The sequence below is a fragment of the Monodon monoceros genome, unplaced genomic scaffold, assembly GCF_005190385.1.
Source record: "Monodon monoceros isolate NGI ecotype Baffin Bay Population unplaced genomic scaffold, NGI_Narwhal_1 Super_Scaffold_15, whole genome shotgun sequence".
In the NCBI taxonomy this organism is placed as follows: Eukaryota; Metazoa; Chordata; class Mammalia; order Artiodactyla; family Monodontidae; genus Monodon; species Monodon monoceros.
Window position 1 is genome coordinate 39997569 of NW_021703771.1, and position 23594 is coordinate 40021162.

At 37.0% G+C, this 23594-nt stretch overlaps 1 protein-coding gene across 2 annotated transcripts in view; it reads right to left on the reverse strand.

Moving 5' to 3' along the window:
* The window catches only part of WASF1 (WASP family member 1), an 87288-nt gene extending 63752 nt beyond the window's left edge, over nt 1-23536 (reverse strand). The window contains exon 1 of one of the 2 annotated variants that reach the window (XM_029223699.1): nt 22962-23536. The gene's annotated coding sequence lies outside the window, so the exon portion shown is untranslated. Of the gene's footprint in view, nt 1-3982; nt 4068-22961 lie in introns of those variants that run through there. The other variant, XM_029223700.1, reaches the window with a different exon arrangement.
* Nucleotides 23537-23594: the final 58 nt, after the last annotated feature.

The window sequence follows — 23594 nt, forward strand, 5'->3', positions numbered from 1 at the left end:
TTTGTGGGGATTTAGTAATGCACATTAAGAACCTAGTACAGAAGGTGTTATACAAATGGTAGTCATTGTTACAGCTAAAAAGTCCCCTCTTTAGTGGAACTTTCACAGATTACTTCAGTCCTTCTCTGATGCTATTTGTATGTCACTTACATTGGAATGCCTCATCATGAGCCAATACATGTCTTATCTCCCTCACTAGGATCTGAGATGATTTTGGCAGGTCTCCTACAACCTTATACTCCCCACAGTGTATACAAATATTTAAGGTCAATTCAATAATATTTTTTTCACACATATTACCTGTAAGTCATTGAACTGGAGACACAAAGATAAATCTCAATTTCTGCCCTCACTTAGCTTATAGTAATCTTTTAGAGGGAAAGAGACATTATTTAGTGTAAATGACTTTAGGTCCACAAACTCTTTTTTTTGAAACGCTTTGGGGGAAAATGTGTTTCAGAATTTAGAATTTCCCAGATTTTAGAAAGGTAATACAGTATATATACTATATATTAAGAAACCACTCAGCAAGGTCTAGGTCAGCACCCTATGATCCAACATTGTTATTTCTATGATGAAATGTATAAATATTTACTAACTGGTATAAATATTGACTATAAATAGCCTCCCATCAGTTCAGGTCAGGTTTTATCACTGTATTAGCTTCCAACTGCTGCTGTAGCAAATTACCACAAAACGTAGTGGCTTACACAATACAAATTTATTATCTTATACTTCTACAAGTCAGAACTCTCACTGGGCTAAAGACAAGGTGTCTACAGGGCTGGGTTCTTTTTAGAGGATAAATGGGAGAATCTGTTCTTTGCCTTGCCTGACTTCTAGACGCTGTTTGCATTCCTTGGCTCCTGGCCTTCTTTCATCTTCACAGTCAGCAATCCCATTACTCTAACCTCTACTTCTGCCATGACATTTCCTTCTGACTCCCTTGCTTCTCTCTTCCTCTAATAAGGACTCCTGTGATTACACTGAGTGCATCTAGGTAATCCAAGCTAATCTCCCCACTGCAAGATCTTTTTTTTTTCCTTGTCTATAAATAATGTTTTATTGAAACAGTTATACTCCTTTATTTACATTTTACTGTGGCTGCTTTTTGGCTACAATGACTGAGCTGAGTAGATACAACAGAGATCATATGGCAAATCTAAAATATTTCCTCTCTGGCCCTTTATACAAGTTCCATTGCAAGTTCTTTAATTTAATCATCTCTGCAAAGTCCCTTTTGCCAAATAAGGTAATATGTCCATAGGTTCCAGGGATTAGGACATGGACATCTTTGGGGGGCCATTATTTTGCCTACCAGAGCCACCAATCTAGTCTTTTTTTTTTTTAAAAAGAAACTTCTAGTTTTCAGAGTCTTTTGAACTTTAGAACTACAGGTAAGGAATTCTGGACCTGTATAACCAAAGGTAGTACAAGGCCAGTGATAGAAAAGCACAGGAGAACTGCAGAAATGTGATGAATGGAAAGACCACAACCAGCTAAGTATCAGGAAAAGCTCAATGAAATAGATGGAATTTGATGAGAGCCTTTAAAGATGCAAAGGATCATGACAGGTGAACACTGGTACAAGAGGTAATTTTCAGACATACTTGCTCTCAAAATTTTATAGAGACATACAAAATAGCAACAACAAATTCGGAGTCAGGAAACTACAGTATATATTTGGAGAAGAAAGAGAATGCAGTTTGACCGAACTATACAGAATAAAAGTAGAAGAACAGTGAAGGAAAAGAAGGGGAAAGATAAATTGAAGACAGATACAATGGGCTATGTTGCTTGTCCGTATGAAGAGTTTGTCCTTAATTCTGGAGGAAGTGAGCAGTCAGGTGGAAATAGTTTTGAACTGAGAAATGATGTGATATGATTGGTGTTATATTGGAGAAAGATTAACTTGGCAAGAGGAATGATTCAAATTGAGAAAGGCAGAACAGCAGCAGACAAATGACTAATCTAAAGAAGTAATAATGGGGCCTCCCTGGTGGCACAGTGGTTAAGAATCCACCTGCCCATGCAGGGTACACGGGTTCGAGCCCTGGTCCGGGAAGATCCCACATGCCGCAAAACAACTAAGCCCGTACGCCACGACTACTGAGCCTGCACTCTAGAGCCCATGAGCCACAACTACTGAAGCCCATGTGCCTAGAGCCCGTGCTCCGTAACAAGAAAAGCCACCACAATGAGAAGCCTGTGCACCGCAACAAAGAGTAGCCCCCGCTCACCGCAACTAGAGAAAGCCTGCATGCAGCAACGAAGACACAACACAGCCAAAAATAAAAATAAATTAATAAATTTATTTTTAAAAAAGAAGTAATAGGTACTTTAGCGTGATAGGAAAAATAGAATGATGTCAAGGTAGCTAGAATTCGTTAAGAGATTTTCATCAACATGATTTTTAATAAAAGTAGCTACGAATTATAGTTTACTGTATGTCAGGCACCATTCTACGAAAGAGTTTAACTCCATTTTATAGATGAGAAGACTAAGGCATAGAAAGTGTAAGCAATCCTACACTGAGTAAGTATCATGGCTGGGATTTGAATCCAGGTGTATATGACTCCAAAGTCCAAATGAATGTGAGCCTGTAGTGACAATTTGAAAGCTGAACAAATTGATCTGTGAAAAATTCACCATTCCACTTAAAAGTAAACTATGGTAAGTTAAAGATGTATACTATAAACTCTGAAGTAAACACTAAAATATCACAAGGAGTTATAGCTATTAAGCCAACAAAGGAGAAAAAATAGAATCATTAAAAAAATTAATCTAAAAGAAGACAAAAAAGGAGATAAAAGATTGATGAACAGTTAAGACAAAAAGAAAACAAATAGCAAAATGGTAGATTTAAACCCTACCATATCAATAATCACAATAACCATAAATTATCTGAACATGCCAGTTAAAAGGCAGAAACTGTAAAACTGGATTTAAAAAATGAGACCCACCCACACGCTGCCTATAAGAAACATGTTTTAAATATGAATACACAAATAGGTTAAAAGTAAAAGGACAGGAAAAGATACACCTCGCTAAAGAAAAAAAAGTTGGAGTGACTATATTAACATCAAAGTTGATTTCAGAGAAAGAATACTACCAGAGATAAAGGGAATCATTCGTACTAACATACAGTTAGAAATTTCAACATTCTCTTTCAATAACTAATACAATAAGTAGACAGAAAATCAATAAGCATACAGATGTCTAGAAGAACACCATCAACCAACTTAACCTAAGTGAACTTTATAGAACATCTTATCCCAAAACAATACACATTTTTTCAAGTATTACAAGTATATAAATAACATTTACCAAGAGAGACCACTTCTGTGTCATAAAATAAGTAAGACTAAATTTAAAGGGATCCAAATCCTACAAGGTATGTTTTCTGACCACAATTACGTTAGAAATCAACAACAGAAGGATATATGGAAAATTCTCAAATATTTGGAAATCAGGAAGCATATTTCCAAATAACCCCAAGTCAAAGAGGAAATAAAAAGAAAAAAACTTGTTTTGAGTTGAATGAAAATGAGAAAAATGTATCAAAATTTGAGAGAAGCAGCTAAAGTAGTACATAAAGGGAAAATTATAGCACTAAAATTTCTATATTGGAAAAGAAGAAAGGTCTCAAATAAATGGCCTCAACTACTTTCGCCTCAAGAAACTAGAAAAAATAAAGCAAATTAAACTGGCAGTAAGCAAAATAGAGGAAATAGTAAAGGTGAGAGCAAAAATCAATGGAACAGAAAACAGAAAAATAATGGAGGGGGCAATAAATCAACAAAAATAAAAGCTGGTTCTTTGAGAACATCAATAAAAATGATAAACCACTAGCCAGGCTGAGGCGGGGAGGGTGGCATTTGAGGGAGATACAAATTGACAATATCTGGAATGAGAGGAGTGCTATCATTATAGATTCTACAGATACTAAAAGAATAGTTAGGAAATATTATAAACAACTTACACCAATGAATTCCACATCTTATATGAAATGGAAAAAATTCCTGGACAACCACTAAAGCTCACTCAAGAAGAAATACAGAGCCCTCTGAAAAAGAAAAACAATATTAGAGGATTTATATTACCTGACTTCAATACTTGTTATAAAGCTACACTATTCTAGGTAGTGTGGTATTGGTATAAAGACAGACAAATATCCAATGGAATAGAAAAAACTCCAGAAATAATCCAACTGATGGATTATTGGGTCAACTGATTTCTTACATAGGTGCAAAGTTAATATTCTTTTTTTTAATGGTGCTACAACATTTGGATATCTGTATTAAAAAAAAAACAAAACTCTGATCCTTACCTCATACCATGTACAAATAAGTCATAGACCTAAATGCAGAATGTAAAACTATAAGACTTCTAGAAGAAAACAGCCTCGGGTTAGGCAAAGATCTCTTAGATATAACACCAAAAGCACAATCCATGAAAGAAGAAATTTTTGAATTGGAATTCTTCATAATCAAGAACTTCTGCTTTTTGAAAGATACCATTAAGGGAATGAAAAGACAATCCACAGGCTGAGAGAAAATATTCACAAATCACATATCTGATAAAGCACATGTATCTAGAATAAAGAACCCTCAAAATTCAATTAGAAAATAATCCAAAGCTAAACATCCAGAGATTTAAACAGATACTTCACAAAGAAAATATACAAATGGCATATAAAAAGATGATCAACATCATTAGTCTTTAGGGAAATGCAAATTAAAGCCACAAGGAGATACCACTACACACCTATTAGAATGGCTAAAACTAAAATGGTGAGGATGTGGAGCAATTGAACTCCTACCTTGCTTGTAGAAATATTATAAAATGACATAACCACTTTGAAATAGACTTTGGTACTTTCTTATAAAGTTAAACATATGCCTACTATATGACCCAGCCATTTTACTTCTAGGTATTTACTCAAAGGAAAGCATATGTCCAAACAATGACTTCTACATGAATGCTCACAGTAGCTGTATTTGTAATAGCCAAAACCTGGAAACAACCCAAATGACCACCAACAGACGAATGAATAACAAATTGCTTTCCACTGGAATAGTGTTTACAAAATAGAATAGTATTCAGCAAAAAAATGAACTAATGATGGATGTGACAATACAGATGAACTTTAAAATCATTATGCTGAGTGAAAGAAGCCAAACAAAAAAGACTCTATACTGTGTGATTCCATTCATATAAAGTTCTAGAAAATACAAACTAACCTATAGTGTCAGAGAGTAGATTAGTCGTTGCCTAGGGTAGGGATTGGGATAGATGAAGGAGTAGGAAAGATAGGATATAGGAATTACAAAGGAAGAATAGGAAATTGAGGGGAGGGGTTTATTATCTTGATTGTCATGATGGTTTCAAAGTGCATCCATAAGTCAAAACTTATCCAAGTGTACAATTCATTGTATGTCAGTTATATTCCAATACAGCTCTCAAAAATCCATTTAATCAAATAGCAATAACCATTTATTCCAATATAGTCAACACTCATATCCTGCTATATAATGATTATTTTCTACCACCTATTAACAAAAAAATGATTTAAACTTATAGTAGTAATATTATACTACTCAACTTCAGTGTGCAGAAGAGTACATTTCTTTCTGGAAATGTGCAAGCAAAAAAATCTTGACTAATGGATTAAAACATAGTGCAAATTCAGTGTACATCAGTGAGCTTAGCTATCTTCTGTGAGCATATTACAATCCTATTCCTGACTTGAAAATAAATGCAGTTATCACAATGGAAAACTGGTATGTGGCTTTAACAATTTCCATCCCATCACTAAAAATAATCTACAAGTGGGCTTCCCTGGTGGTGTAGTGGTTGAGAGTCCGCCTGCCGATGCAGGGGACACAGGTTTGTGCCCCGGTCCGGGAGGATCCCACATGCCGCAGAGCGGCTAGGCCCGTGAGCCATGGCCGTTGAGCCTGTGCATCCGGAGCCTGTGCTCCGCAACGGGGGAGGCCACAGCAATGAGAGGCCCGCATACCGCAAAAAAAAAAAAAAATAATAATAATAATAATAATCTACAAGTATAAAATGGTAGATGAGTTGGATTACTACTCATTTGTAATCTGCCTATGTCGAAGTGAAAAATTTCTCCACAGAAACCATTTCACACGGTGGGAAAGTTCCAGGCCAGTTCCCAAATCTTATTTACACGGTAAGGATTAATTATCCCTTCTTTCTCTTCTGCAGCACTGTTTTCCCTCTACTGGATCACTGTCATCAACAGAAGGACGTGCTATAATTTCATCCATCTTAAAAAAAAAACAAAACAGAACAGCAACAACAAAAACAAACTTCTCTTGGTCCTACTTCTGCCTCTAGCCATTCAACCCCCCATTCCCTGATTTCTCCACCCTCCTTTTTGGTAAAATTCCTTGAATTAGTTCCCTGATTTCTCTCCTGCAATTCTCACTTAAATCTGCCCCATTCGGGCTTTCATTTCCAGCACTGTATCAAACCATCTGACCAAGGTCAGTTATGTGCTATATATCCAGTGGTTAATTCTGAAGTCTCTTTTCACTCAGCCTCTTAACAGCATCTGACACAGTTGTTCACTCCTTGAAATCACTTAATGTGGCTTTCAGGAAACCTCAAGTTCCTGGCTTTCCTCCTACCTCCTTCTCCTCATCTTCTCTACCTCTAAATATTAAGAGTACCCTAGGACTTAGTCCTTGGGCCTTTTTTCTTATTTTTATCTACACTTACTCCATTAGCAGTTTCATATTAAATTTCCTTAAAGTAAGACACATCTATACCTAACTTAAAGGATTTGATTGCTTCACTGTAATCCTCAAATAAGGTCAGTTATGGCTAATTCTATCATTTGGGGAGGCAGCTGCAGATGAAAAACAAATACAAAAAAATTAAAAAGAAAATAAGTGATTTAATTTTCAATAAATCATCACCATCTTTCTTTAAAATTCAGTATTACTGGTATAGAGAGTTACTTAAAAATTAAAAATAATAAAGCTAAATTGATGAATATCAAAACAAACATTATCCTAGTCATTTATTACATTGGAAACATTTAAATACCACATTAAATATTTCATTAAAAATGTAAATCATGACCTTATCTATGGTCCTAGTCCCATATGGGCCTATAACAGTAACAACTTATATTAATATAGACTTGTTTCAAAAGTCTTTTTTATAACAAGTATCTCATTTTACCCTAAAAAGACTCCATAAGAATATTACAGTAAATACTGTTTAAGCCAGCAGTTTCTGCTCTTACCATGACCTCTCACATAACAGTCAGACTTTTTTTTTTTTTTTTTTTTCGGTATGTGGGCCTTTCACTGTTGTGGCCTACTCCCGCTGCGCGGAGCACAGGCTCCGGACGCGCAGGCCCAGCGGCCATGGCCCACGGGCCCAGCCGCTCCGCGTCACGTGGGATCCTCCCGGACCGGGGCACGAACCCGCGTCCCCTGCATCGGCAGGCGGACTCTCAACCACTACGCCACCTGGGAAGCCCAACAGTCAGACTTTTAATGAGCAGATTTAATTAACTTAAAATTAGTTGGAGGGCTTCCCTGGTGGCACCGTGGTTACGAATCCACCTGCCAATAGATAGCTAGTGGGAAGCAGCCGCATAGCACAGGGAGATCAGGTCGGTGCTTTGTGACCACTTAGAGGGGTGAGATAGGGAAGGGGGGAAGGAGACACAAGAGGGAGGGGATATGGGGATATATGTATACATATAGTTGATTCATTTTGTTATACAACAGAAACTAACACAGCATTGTAAAGCAGTTATACTCCAATAAAGATGTTAAAAAAAAAAAAAAGAATCCGCCTGCTAATGCAGGGGACACGGGTTCTAGCCCTGGTTTGGGAAGATCCCACATGCCCCGGAGCAACTAAGCCCGTGCGCCACAACTACTGAGCCTGCACTCTAGAACCCGCGAGCCATAACTACTGAGCCCACGCACCACAACTACTTAAGTCCACGTGCTTAGAGCCCGTGCTCTGCAACAAGAGAAGCCACCAAAATGAAGAGTAGCCCCCACTTTCGCCGCAACTAGAGAAAGCCTGCACGCAGCAATGAAGACCCAACGCAGCCAAAAATAAATAAATAAAATATTTTTTTTAATTTTTAAAAATTAAAAAAATTAATTGGAGAACTCATAAATCCATCCCTATTACATGAAATATATATTAAAATTCATGTTCAACTGATGACAGGTCATTAATGTCATCTTTCTGTACTTAGCATAAAATTACAAAAAAGAAATTTACATTTTCTTTTTAATGTTAATGAAACTAAGTCCTTTATATACATATCCATTAAGGGATATTCTTTATTTCATTTACTTCCATGACTACACTGATGATAACAATGATATTAACACTGATCTCCTATATATTAGGTACACAATTGTTGCCTGTCTCTATCACAATGAAAAGACTTATTTTTGCAAGCAAGAAGGGGAATATATTTATAATTGAGCATTCACAAGTAATGCACGATGCTTTTTCTCCCTCCAAAATTCCCACTTCAAATAATGTGGCGTGCACTGCCTACTAACCCCAGGGCAACGGTTAGAGGCATAAAGACTAGAGCAAAGCTGTGTAAAGTATACCTCATCTCTCCTGAGGGCTCAAACTTCAGTCCTTCCAGTCCTGAGGACTGAGGAGTAGCCCCTTCCCCTCTACTACTGAGCATACATCAAGAGTCAGTATAGACTCTTACAGTTCTGCCTCTAAGATCTCCATCTATGAAATGTCCCTTTCTGACCTAAATATTCTATTCCACCCCTCCAAGTCCTCATTATTAAATTTCTTTGTCCTTACCCAGTCCTTGTGATCCTTTCATTCTCCTCTGTTTTCAAAACCATCAACATACCTTTGGCTTTGCTTCCCTTCCTACCTCACTAGCATTTCAGATTTCAAAGGAGAATTGCCCCAGAACACAGGCCTTACTTTATCCTCTGGTCCCTACTGAACAGTCATATCAGAACGCAACACATTACATCTTCTCTGATCACATCTTCAGCATCCTCTTCTGGCTGTCCTTTTAATTTCCACTCTGTAAATAATGAGTCAGGAATCAACAGTTTTGTTATACCCCAGTTCATTCTATACTCTCTCTTCTTCATGAATCCATCTATATCCAGATCTTGAACTATCACCTCTAAATTACTGATACAAACAACCCTAACATCCCTGTAAACATTTAGACCTGTGCCGTCTGCCAGACAGCAACACAATAATGTCTCATTAACTCATTTTCAACATATCCAAAATCATATTCATCATCAGTGACTCCCCACTCTCCCCCCAAAGAAAATTTACTCATTCTTTGGACTTCTCTATTTCTAATAACATCACCTAATCACCTAGCATTTGAGGTCATCTTTAAAGCAAAGTACTGGTTTCTTTACAATATCAATTCAGTAAACTTTTGATTGTATGCAAATTGCTGGCAAAATAACTGCATTTTCATCAAAAGGATATGATACAGCCATTTTCACTCAACTCTTTTGATGGTTCACTAATTTGGTACACGATTTTTACTCTGCGCGTGGCTTGAACTCTGGAACCAATCCCCAACACATACCTCCAATTTTGCCACCTAACAAGTTAATCAAAATAATCCCATTTTTCCCCTACATCTAGAGGACACCTGAGTCAGGAGTAAGCATAAGAGATTGGGCAGTTAGATTTTGGCTAGTATTGTGAAAGACTGTAGCTGTCTATGCTTAAACCTTAGTTTCCACCTGATAAAAGTGAGAATTATACCTCCTCACTGGGTTGTTTTGAAGATTACACCATACATATGCCTAGAACAGTGCCTAGCACATAATAGGGGCTCAAAAAATGGTGCTACTGTGATTACTGGTGTCACTATTAAGTCAAGAGCAATACAGCCACATGGGAAGCCATTCTGCGTCTTCAGGGGACTGCTTATAGCACATCTTTATTTTAAATCTATCTATGTCTTAAATTTTAGAACAATTCTAACTTTGATCACTGTATTCTAGTCCACTGTTCTTTTAAACCATTCAAATGTTCCAAAAATTCCAATATTCTGTCATTTAAACCTCATCTTTCAGCCCACTTTTCATTCCCAGAAGTAACATAAAAATCCTTAGAGAGCGTGATGGTAACCATACTTTTGGTTGCCATGTTCAAAACTGCAGAAATACTTAAGATTTATACCTTAAATAAACACCTGAGGATTCTAGGCAAAGTGGAAGCCATAGTCTGTACACTACATTTATGTACTCTTTTTTAAAAAAATATTATACATATCTCAATTTACTTCATTCAGCTCTCTGCTCCCTTCACTCTCCCTTACAACCCTATTTAAAGTAGTGGCCCCTCCCATTACTTACTATATCTATGCCTTGCTTTATTTTTCTTCATAGAACTTACATCTATTACATAGGTATTTATTACTTATGTATTACACAGGTATTTGTCTATTGCCTATCTCCCCAACTAGAATGTAAGCTCCACATGAACAATGATTTTGTTTTGTTCTCCACTGAATACTCAGTACTTAGCAGAGCCTGGCATTTAATAAGTGCTCAATAAATATCTATTAATGCATGAATGACTGGAGAGGTCAAGACCCTCATGTGATATATAGTCTCATCTGGTTTCTTAGAGTGCAGTTATAAACAACAAATTAAAGGGGGAAGCTGAGAGAAGCAGCCATATAAACACTGAAAGCTGACAGAGAAAGATAGGGAAAGTTCAAAATTGCAAACACAGTAATGTAGGCCAGCAATGTAGATCATTTGTTATATGGATAAATAATCCTATATCCTTTAATAATCAATATCTCTGTATTACAACAAACTGCAATAACAGAAGGCCTTCATAAGAAGTCAATTCATCAGTTTAACTAAGCATCTATACATGTAAGGCTTTGGTAGGAGCTAGGGGAATCTTTATTACTAAGAAAAGGTTAAATTGTATTCCATGTACTTTGTTTAAGGAAGCAAAGTCTCCTTAAATTTTAAAACTTTTAAAATTTTTTTAAAAAGTGAGTTTTAAAACTATTTCCATGGAAAGTAATTAAAACACAAATTTTACTTTTAAAAGGAAAAGATATAATTTTTTGGAAAAGACATGTAAATGGAATCTCTCAATTCCCAATGAAGTCAGATGAAGAAATCATTACCACATTCGGCAAGTTTAAAAATTAACTTAATTTTTCTTTTTAAGAAAAAATTCATTATTGACCTATAGATCATTAGGCTTGCAACAGCCTATCCTCATCTCTGTTAGAAGTGTGTAAGATTTTTAAAATAGATTAGTGCATCCCTCTGTTTAGCATAATTTCTAACAATACTGGTAAAGTTACACTTAACCCAATACCCATTTCTCTCTTTAAATCATAAGCTATTCAGAAATACTACGTAGTTAAAAACCTTGACAAAGGTCTTTCTCAACTGCAAGATTTATGTATACTAAGTCAGAGCTTCTCAAATGTAAAGGTACATACCAGTCATCCAGGGATTTTGTTAAAATGATTCAGTAGATTTGGGGTAAGCCTCATATTCTGCATTTCTAAAAAGCTCTCAAGATGATGCTGACACTACTGGTCCACAGATCATACTTCTGAGTATCAAGGCACTAAAGACTATATGACCTCAAAAATTACTAAGTCACTTTGGAGAAGAATATTGAAATAAATGAAAAATCAAAATTCTATCTGATTAAGTCTTAACCAACGTTTTAGAACAACATATTGAATGCATAATTGCAAAGCTAAGTTAAAATTGGCTTTGCTTACTTTTCTTAGTTCTTATCTTCATAAAACCTAATGTGGGCTTCCCTGGTGGCGCAGTGGTTGAGAGTCCGCCTGCCAATGCAGGGGACACGGATTCGTGCCCCGGTCCGGGAAGATCCTACATGCCGCGGAGCGGCTAGGCCTGTGAGCCATGGCCGCTGGGCCTGCGCATCCGGAGCCCGTGCTCCGCAACAGGAGAGGCCACAACAGTGAGAGGCCCGCGTACCGCAAAAAAAAAACAAAAAAAACAAAACTTAATGTATTCTATCATAAGTTTAAGAGTATACTATATCAGCTTCCATCAACATACTATTTCCTCAATTAAGTTTTCAAAGTGTACTTGTTACTTAGCTATCTCACTCAGAATCAACTATGCCCCCTTTCTCAGAATTATCAATAAATCAAAGTATCTTCTTTCAAAATACTGTACTAAGCAGCCTGGTCTAAAGCTATTTAATTAACAGAGAGCTTTATTACTAAGACTCACAGTTTATATCACAACTGGATATACCTAAACTACCCAACTTTTATATAGTGCTTTATAGTTTACAAATGCCTTCTATTATATTATTTAATCCTCACAACAACTCTTCAAGGTAGTTTTTATCATTTACATTTCATACATAAGGAAACATCAGAAGTAAAATGGTCCAAGAGTACATAATAAGTGAAAGTACTAAGAATTAAATTCAGTCTTCTGATTTAAATATAGTCAATTCCTGATTAATTTCTACATAACTGCAGGAGGAAATATAGATAACTGAAAATAGCCATTAAAATCAAAACAACAGTTTATTCAAGGAGAGTTATTACATCATGGCTTGTCATATGACAAGAAAGGAAGCAACCTAAACATCTACTAGTGAGGAATAAGTGAAATAAATTTCGGTTTACCTATACAATGAAATACTATGCAGTTTTTTAAAACACATATGATAACTTTCAGGTTCCACTCCAACATGTGGAGTGGCTTGGAAGCCATCATTCTTTCTCTCATAACGAAACAAAAGCTGAACGAACTGAAAACCAATGGACTTTTCTTAGATCCATCAGAGACTGAAGTCACAGGACAAAGTGTCACCCAAGAAACTAGAGAGAACAGTGAATCCAGAGAATATAGATTAGCTAACTGAAGCAGAAGCCACAGGAGCCAGGAATTGGTATGAACACTTAAATGGTAACTTCAAGTTGCTGGACACTGACTGTGGACTAGTTTGAAAGTTTAAAACTCCTGGGGGTCTCCTCTAAGGAGGTATGGGCTGCTATACTTTCCTGGGCTTTATGCCCCACAAGGTTATCATAGTGAGGATCAGAGAAAAATCACCTCCTGTTTGGCCAGAGGAGGGGGAAAGTAACCATTCTGATATAAGTTCAGAGATTTCTCCACAACAAAAGCCTATTCAGCAAAGCAAAAGACTTCGCCAGAGTTTTATCCAACTTGGGGAAAAGAAAATTACCCAATTCCTGCCCACTCTAGCCTTACTGACATACCTACAGAAAGGAGAGCGGAAGCTGAGAAGCATTTGTGAAGACTCAGGGGCACAGACCCTGCAAAAGACTGATATCTTATCATAGGGTTTTAGACCACTTTCCATCCCCTACACCTTACCACCACATGAATAGGGCTCCTATACAATAACAGGATTATGGCTGAAAAAAAAAATGTAACACTCTAACTCTATTTAAGAAGGTGTTTCTAGGGAAATCCAAAGACAACAAGGGAAACAAAAACAAGGACACTAAAGGAAATTGAAACCTCTGACACCTACTGCTACAGCAAACAGTAATCACAGCCTAATTCCCAGTCAGATAAATACAAAAAAAAAAAAAAAATTAAAAGTCATGCTAAAAGGAAAGAAAAAGCATAGTCAGAAGAGTCAAAGCAAGCATTAGAACCACACTCAGATATAGCAGAGGTTTTATGATATCAGACTGGGAATTTAAAATCACTATGATTACTAAGGGCTCTAATGGAAAAAGTGGACAACATGCAAAAGCAGATGGATAATGTAAGCAGAGAGATGGAAACTCTAAGAGCCAAGAAATATTAGAAATAAAAAATACTGCAACAGAAATGAAGAATGCCTTTGATAGGATCATCAGTAAACTGGACACAAATGAGAAAAGAATCAGTGCACTTGAAGAAGTATCAACAGAAACTTCCCAAACTAAAATGCAAAGAGAGAAGAGAATGAGAAAACAGAACAGAATATCCCAGAACTGTGGGACAATTAAAGAAGGTGTAACATATGTATAATGGAAATACCAGAAAGAGAAGAGAGAAAAGAGTAGAATAAATACTTGAAGTAATAATGCCTGAGAATATTCCAAAATTAATGATAGGAGCCAAACCATAAATCCATGAAGCTTAGACTACACCAAGAATGAAAAACCAAAAACTCTACACCTAGACATATAATATTCAAACTGCAGAAAACTAAAAGACAAAGAGAAAATACTGAAAAAGCCAGAGGAAAAAACACTTTACGAATAGAGAAACAATGATAAGAATTACACTGACATCTTGTCAGTAACCATGAACAAGAGAGTGGAGTGAAATATTTAAAGTGTTGAAAGGAAAAGCACCAACCTAGAGAAATTACCCTTCAAAGTGAAGAAGTAATGACTTTTTTGGACAAGTGAAAACTGAGGGAATCTGTCACCAGTAGACATGCCTTGAAAGGAAAGATAAAAGAAGTTCAGAGAGAAGGAAAACAATATAGATCAGAAACTTGGATCTACATGAAGAAAGGAAGAGCAACAGAGAATGAATAAATAAATGTAAAATAAAATATATTTTTTAATTTCTCTTTGATTTTAATAGACAACTGTTTTGTTCAAAGTAATAATAGCCACAAAGTATTGGGTAATTATAGTATATGTATAAATTAAATGAATGGCAGCAATGATATAAGGAATGGATGGAGGAATTGGGAATATTCTGGGGTTTGTTTTGTTTCTACTTTTTTTTTTTTGGCCATGCAGCAAGGCATGCGGGATCTTAGTTCCCCGACGAGGGATCAGACTCGTGGCCCCTGCAGTGGAAGCGTGGAGTCTTAACCACTAGACCGCCAGGGAAGTCCCTGATATATTCTGTTATAAGATACCTGTGCTACTTGTGAAGCAGCATAATGTTATGTGAAAGTGGACTTAGATCAGTTGTAAATGTACATTGCAAACTCTAGGGCACTAAAAACATTTTAAAAAGAAATATAATTGATATGCAAGGAAAGGAGAGAAAAATGAAACCATATAAAATGCTTAATTAAAGCCAAAGAAGGCTGAAAAAGACAAAAGTATTAAAAAAAAAGAACAAATGTAATGAATACAAAATAGTTACAAATATGGTAGATAGTTATCCAACTGTATCAATAATCATTTTAAATGTGAATGGTTCAAATACAGCAATTAAAAGACAGAACATCTGAGTGCACTAGAAAAAAAAAAAGACCCAACTATATGCTGTCTACAAGAAACCCACTTTAAATATAAAGACACATATTCAGAGAATGCAGACACTTTTGAGCAGAGGAATATCCCAGGGATAAAGAAGGGCTTTACATAATGATAGGGGTATAAATTCTCCAAGAAGACATAACAATCCTCAATGTATATACCTAACAACAGAGCACCAAAATATGTGAAGCAAAATCTGACAGAACTGCAAGGAGAAATATAGATGGATTCACTATTACAGAGACTTGAACACCTCTCTGTCAGTAACTGACAGATCCAACAGGCAGAAAATTAATAAGGATAGGGTTGAACTGAACAGAATCATCAGTCAACTGGATCTAATTGACATTTATATAGTACTTCACCCAACAACAAAGAACACACATTCTTCTCAGGCTCACACAGACCATTCACCAAGATAGACCATATTCTGGGCTGTAAAACACCCTCCCCCCAAAAGAACAGACATCATACAACGTATACACTCAGACCACAATGGAATTAAACTAGAAAGTAATACCAGAAAGGTAGCTGGAAAATCCCCAAATATTTGAAGATTAAATAACACACTTCTAAATAACATATGGGTCAAAGAACTCTCAGATAAATTTTTGAATATTGTGAAGTAAGTGAAAATTAAAATACCACTCATCAAAATGTGTGAGATCTATCAAAAGCTTAAAGGGAAATTTATAGCACTGACTGCATATATCAGGAAAGAAGAAAGATCTAAAATCAATCTCAGCTTCCACCCTAGGAAACTAGAGAAAGAAGAGCAGTATAAGCCTAAAGTAATCAGAAGAATTTTTTAAAAACTAGAGCAGAAATCAATGAAATTGAAAATGGAAAATCAACAGAGAAAACCAATGAAACAAAAAAGGGTCCTTTGAAAATACCAACAAAATTGATAAATTTCTAGCCATGTATTATGGTGTATCACACAAAGCTTTTATTTTGGTTTTCAAAATAAATGAGTGCTAGTTTTCTTCTCCAACTAAAATATAAAATGCTTCTCATATTCCTCCCATTTTGCTTAACCTTTCCACAATTTTCTGGCTTTATATCGAGCACATTTATGTTACAAAAATTTACCAAAAAACAAACAAAACCCAGATATAAGACAACATATGTCTTATCAAAGAATGGAAAACAAAAAAGCTTACTTTTGTAGCATAACATGAAAACATAACAGACTTCACATTTTTCAGTAGAGGAATCAAATGAGTTAATCCATTCCCTGACACACAAGCTTTTTCTTTCTCTTTTTCTTTTCAAATGAGTTAGTCATTATAGAAAGGCTAACTTTTTAGAGTAGACCTGAGTAACTGTTACTCAACGGAAAAGAATGCCAGGAAGTTTTACCATTGCAAAACATACCCCAAATAAAGCACTGCTGCCATCATCATCCAACAGGTGTCATCACACCCAACACCCACCTCCTTAGAATCACTTTAGAATCATTAATTTAAGGAGTGGTGGCTTGGAAGCATATGGTTATAGGAAAAAATGGGACTTTGAAATCTCTATTCAAGTTCCACCTCTACCATTTTTATTAGCGTTGTGACCTTGTACAAATTACTTAATCTAGGACTCAATTAGTTGGTTGCCAAGCACCAAAAATATCATTCCAACTAGTTTGTGTAACAAAGGACAACTTATAACAAAGATACTAGGGTGCCTCTTGCAACCCAATCTCAGGACCATGGACAAAGACACTTGAACACAGCCAAGACTCTGTATCTGCTTCTCTTCTTGTTCTTTCTTCAAGATGCCCCTGCTTATCTACTTCACAGGGCAAGAAACAAGGCCATTAACAGTTTCTCAGTGTTGTGTTTTATAGCTTCAGCCACTGGAGAGAAAACAAATTATTCCACCCTCTGGGCACTTAGGACCCAGGAAAAATTGAGTAGCCTGGCTCAGTGCGGGCGTCTAGAACTGGACCAATAAACTACAGAAATGGACAGAATTGTGATTGGCCTCCCTGGCCCCCTCTAAGCCAGAGCGATCTTTTTAAAGGACAGACCTGATTCAGGATTAACCTGGTTAAAATTCCTCATGGCCTTCCCCAATACACTTAAAGTAGAAATCCATACCTCTCACTGAGCCAGAGCTAATGCACCTTACCTGGTCTGCCTCCCGTTTACCTCCAAAAGCCCTCCCGCCCACTACACAGCTCAGCTTCATCTACTCTGGCCTTTCTTTAGTCCATGAACCTGCCAAGCTCTTTCCCATCTCAAAAATTGTTTTCCACGCATTCTTTACCTTCTATTCTTTTTTCACATAGGTAATGTCCACCAATCTTTCCTCAAAGAAGCTGTCCCTGATTTCCAAGGTAAACTAGGTTACCTGTTCTTGTCCTTTAGAGCGCTCATCACTATTTCTAATGATAAATGTGTGCCTTTCTCTAGTATCAGTCTCTTACCGTGCTGCTTAAGAGAATCAAGACCTCTATTTTACTCTCTTTTCTGTATCTATCTAGCACCCAGTTGGCCCTCAATAATTATGTGCTGAATGAATAATTGGTTTAGCATGGGACAATCACCACGAGATTATGCAAATGCAGATGAAGGAGAGGTAGCAGACAGGCAGAATTACTATTATCAAGTTATTAAAATGGCTGCTTCAGCAGTAAAGGGAAGAGAGTGGTGCCCAGAGAACCTGTGCTTAAGCTGAGCAGGATGAACTTGTTTAATTCAGTTAACCCCCTTCTTCCATAAAATCCTCATAAGACTATGATATCAAATAAGTAAGACAATAAATATAACAGTACCTATACAGTAGCTGGCACGCAGAGCAAGCATGCAATGGTACTTCTTTTCCTCTTAGGAGACCACGTTACCCTGTTACCGGTTATTCTTGAATATTATTAAACTCCAAATAAGAAGTTAATTAAAAACCTACAAAATACTCCAGTGTATATGACAAACACAGCTGTGTTTCATAACCCCTTTTCTCACAGCATCTTGATCTTACCACCTTCCTAAGAGAATTATTTACCTGCTCTTCCGTCGTAATTATATCAGCTCAAACATCCATTTAACTTAAAGAACAAGTACTAGAAACACAAAAATGAATGAGGGCAAAACAAAACAACCAACCAAAACAACAACAACAAAACTGCCCTGTCCTCAAGGAGGACTTTCTCCCTGTCTCCCTCTGCCTCCAACCACCCCATCACCGTACTCTTGCCCAGCCACAGCACCCAAGGCAAGGCTGCCAGATTTAGCAAATAAAAATACAGGATACCCCGTACATTATCTGACAACCCTATTCTTAGGTCATATTCCAACTCTTTACCTTCATACACCCACTCCACAACTTTAGTTACAATATTTTTGCCTTCTAAAACAATTTCTCTGGAGATATCTTAATTCTGTTTCTTGGTGGTGCTGGGAGTTTAAAAAAAGAATAAAAACAAAAGCAAACAAAACAGCAACCGTAACAACAACAAAAATCCCTTTAAAAACCTAAAAAGTCTTGCTCCCACGAATAGGCATGTGAGAAAAAGAGTAAGACTATAATCTTTCCAGAGGTAGATCCAGAAAGGAGAAATTTTCTGACAGGAAGTATATAAGCAGTCACATTAGAAAGGGAAAATGAACTCTCAGAAAAAAGGGTTACACTTAGCTTCGAAACGCCTTTGAATTTTATTTGTAACCAAAAGGAACCTCAGAGATCATCTACTTCAACCTTCTCAATTTATAAATGAGAAAACCAAAGACCTTAAGAGGTAAAATGACTTGTCCAACGTTACAAAACAGATCTTAGCTCCTTCCAATTTCTCATTCTCTGACCTCTTGCCCCAGATCATGTAAGGTTGCACCACTCACTGAACTGAGGAAAATCTTCCTCTTCATGTCCAGTGGGTGTCAGAGGACAAGTTCCTAATAACGTTGTTATGTCTAGCACAAGAGAAATGTATTCCTAGCATTTCAAGGTAGATTCTGAATTGATTTTCCCACAGAAAGATTATTGTACACATTATTTTCAATATAGGTATAGGTATTATACCTATAGGTATTTTCAATGTAATAGGTATTTTCAATATAGTATTTATATTAACTAATAATACAATTTTACTCTCTAATAGTATTAGTCTACTCTTAAAATTCAAGTATATTATAGGTTAAATTTGGTGAGTTGTCTGCAAATCTAACCAAGCATATTGTTTCTGAGAACATAAGTTCCAAGTTCTAAACCATTTTACAAGTTTTAAAATATAATTAATCCTATTGTAAGTTAGGAACTACCACTACACAAAGATTCAAAATTATAAACTGAATGTGATAAACTAAAAACACAAGATTCTTCATTTTATAAAAAGCTCCACCCTAGAGGTCACTTATTCTTAAAATTAGGTACTCAGGCACATTTAGCACAGGATATACTCTACATACATTTTTTTATTAATATTTTACTGGAAAAATGAAATAAGTCAAAAAGAATCAAACATATATCTATACTCATCTAATTTAGGAAAAAAAACCTTTAATGTACATTTTCATGAAGTGACCTGTAAGAAATAAGAAGAAAATTATTATCATTTCATAAATGAAAGGTTGACAATGTATGCATTATACAGTATTTAGTGCTAGTTCAAAAAATGTGTGGCTAAAGGAATTATGCCTGAACAGGTAAATGAAGTTCAAAGAACTTCCAAATACATTTTTTTTCTTTTCTCTTGAGATAAAGCTATAAGCTTTATGAATTAAAAATTTATTTGATAGAGCTTTTAAAAAATGTCTATATGGTACATTAAATCAATGGATAGTCTTCATTCATTCATTTTATTTGTCCAATAAAAAATTAAACCTATACTATTTGCTAAACACTATGCTAGCAATTTCAGATTTATGACAATAAGCACTGGGTCAGTTCCTGTCCTCAAGAAGCTTTGAAAAACCTTGAGTAAACTGTACTTATCCAAGTAATAATGACAGCTGAATTTTAGTTGGTCATTTAAGAAAACATTAAAAATGTCATCAAATTAATTCTCAAAAATAGAAACTATACAATAGTAACTTTAAAGACATTTTAATAGTCTTACTTATATGAAGTTTCCCCACAAAGTAACTAAAAGCACTGTTTTGGTAAAAGTAATAATAATATATTTTAATAGTTTTTGCTATGAAAATTAACAGTTAATCCCGCGATAATAAAATCAAAAGCTACTAGCTACTGTGATAATGAAAATCAAGCACTTGGAAATACCTTAAATTATTCTGACAATAAAGCAAAATGTATAATTAAATATAGTATTATATTTATACACCGTCTCTGAATATATAAATGGTTATTTACAAACCTGAATAATAAACAAAGTAGCTCCATATCACACCTCACAAATTATCAACGTATTTTCAATGTATTACAAAGTCAAAGTATTATATTACACTACAAAAATCAATGTATTACAAATTCAAAATTATTTTGAATTGTGTCATCTGCAAATTTTTCAATGAAAAAGGCCTTAATGTTTTCTGGAGATTTTCTTTTTCACAACTTTAATTCAATATTCTACTTGTTTACTACCAAGTCATATAACTTTTTCATGAATATTAACTATACCTATATTTACAACTACATACATGTATTAACCATAATACCTATTAAATTTTCAATTATTAAAAACTTGATAGATGAGAAACATTCTTCAATTTACAGCCATATGTCTCCAAAGCAAAATTCAATGTAAATCATCCATTCTAACATGCCACAGAAAATCCTAATGACATTTTTCACTGTATTTTACACTGAAATATTTTCATCGTTCATTAGCTAAAATATTTAAATTTTCTTTGAAAGCGTCATGAAAACATATTTACTTAATTTATGCATACTACTTAGTGGCATAAATGGGTTTATTTCCATTTACATATAAAGAAACCAAGACAAGGTGTCCATTTTGTAAACTGCAAGGTCATTTCCTAACAAGCAACTGATGCTACACCATCAAGTTATATTATATGTGCGCCACTTCCAAGTGCCATAAAACAATTACTGTATCTTAAAACAACTGCCTCTGCAATGTCTATGTGCAATTCCGTTTTACCAAGAGGGTTATGGCAACAATCTTAAACAAGAAAAGCTGGAAACAGAGGATCACAAAAAGAAAAATAAAACACTTATTTTTGGTCGTGAATCGTTTATTTTTAAATAGTGGGATGTAAACAGTTTTTAACATAATAAATAACCAACAGTTGTTTCTTCCATGTTCAAAAAATATTTCATTTTTCAGGTAGATCGTGCAAAATTGTAGCCTACCCATCCTTGTAGACAGAAGTTGGAAAAATGAGAAGAAATTCTATAACAAGTAATTAAATACATATTGCAAAGAAAAGAACTGAATAAAAAGTAAAATTTAGATAAATTTAGGAAATGTTATGGCAGTTAAAACCCCATCTTAAATATTAAATGCTTCCTTTCTTTCAACCGAAGGCTAGAACTGGCAATCAAATACTCCACTACTGAAAAACAAATACAAAACTTCCCTTATTCAAAACTTGAGAAATTTTATATCAAATACTGGACATTAAAAAATACACTTTTCCTAACAGAAACTTAGAGCATAAGGGAAAAAACTGTTCCTGAGAGTTCAAAGACTGAGACTGAATCTGTAATTATGATACAGTGCTACCAACAATTAGGAAAATGAAAGTTATCTCCTATACAAATTAAATTTAAAACATTAGACGGGTTGAATAACCAATAAATCAATTATATCAATTACCGGACAGGAATAAGACTTAGCTAATACGTGGATCTAACACGAACAACAAAAAAACAAAACAAAAAAACCTATATATAATCCTAGGCACACTTTACATAATAAAGGACAGAATTAGACTGAGTCGTATTCAAGTATCTAGTCTATCTGGGGATTAGTTAATTAATCGGCTATAGGACAGGTTATGAATGTTCATGTCAGATGTGCTTTCTTTTCACCATTATTCCAGTTCATCATCCGCAAGTGCAAGAGAAGGCGTCAGAGTACCGAAGCTAGGGGGCATGCTACAGCAAGGGGAAAAGAAAAATGGGAAAGGTGCAATGGATGCTGCAGAGTTGAATAATTATCCGGGTGGCACAATGGGCGAGTCCTGCTGACATCGGAGCTGGGTGAGCAGCTCCCTAACTCTGCTCAAGGCACCCCCCTCCCCATAGCAGGCATCGGAGGCTAGAACCGCGCTTGGCCTCCTCTTCTAGCGAAGAAAGAGATCCCCGCACTCGCTTTACCGTTGTCTCTTTAGACACAGACGCGCGGCGCAAAAACGCAAACGCACCAGCTGGCTTTACAGAGCCTCGGGCACGTTATCTCGAGCGGGGCTTCTATGGCACCGGGTGCCGCAGCCTCCCCCAGAGCGAGGAGGCACAGGGGCAGGCCGCGGGGGCAGGGGCTCTCAGGCGGTGGCACCTAAGTAAGACCCGCAGTCTCCCCGCCTAGAGCAGCCTCGCGGCGGTCCCCGCAACCGAACCCCAGGTGCGCCCGCCGGCCGCCGTGTCCCTGGGTACCCAGCCGGGCCGGCGGTCTGGCTGCCGAAGCTCTGGAAACCCGCGAATGGGGGTGGGGGCCGTCGCGGGGTAGGCGCGCCCATCCTCGCAACCTTTGCTGGGTTAGTGCTCCACGCACACCTCTCTCCGTTCTGGCCAGTGAGGAAGAGTTCCTCTCCTGGCACCCTGTCCCCCCAAAAAAAACAATTCCTAAGAGACTCGCGCTCACCGAGGAATCTTGAGGGGCTTTAGCCTTACCCCTTCTTCATGCTTCGGCGGTGGCCGCCGGTCCCTCTCAGCTCCAGGGACTCCACCTAGAGCCTCCAGGATTGTCAGGCTCCCCAGTGGAACCCGCTGTGGGCAGCGGCCGAGGCACCGGGCCACAAGGAACGCCGCCTGCGACGACCGCCGGTCACCGGACCCACCGTGTGCTCGACGCGCGAGCAAACAACACCGCGAGCCGCCGCCGCCGCCCCCCAGCTGCCCCCTCCCAGCGCGCGACTCTCCACAACCGGGCTCGAAGACCCGCGCCTGAAGCAGGGGGAACCGCAGGACTCTGGCCACCTAATCCCCCATCTTTCCCAAAAGGAGCTATTCCCCGCCAGTCAAGGTCTTCCCACTTATGATTCTCACTTTCCTCTTCAGCTCCCAGTGCCCAGGTGCATCTGTGGTGGGAAACTCAGCCCCCACCCACTCACCCATCAGTGGGGGAAATGAATATCTCTCTTCCCCCCCCCCTTTCCTGAGGCTTTATGGTATTGCCCAATCCTCAGTTTGGGGGAGGGGGACGGAGAGAACAGTGCTTGGCCAGGGAATGAGGAAAGAGGATAGCCAATTGAATGAACCTACCATTCAGGGGCGG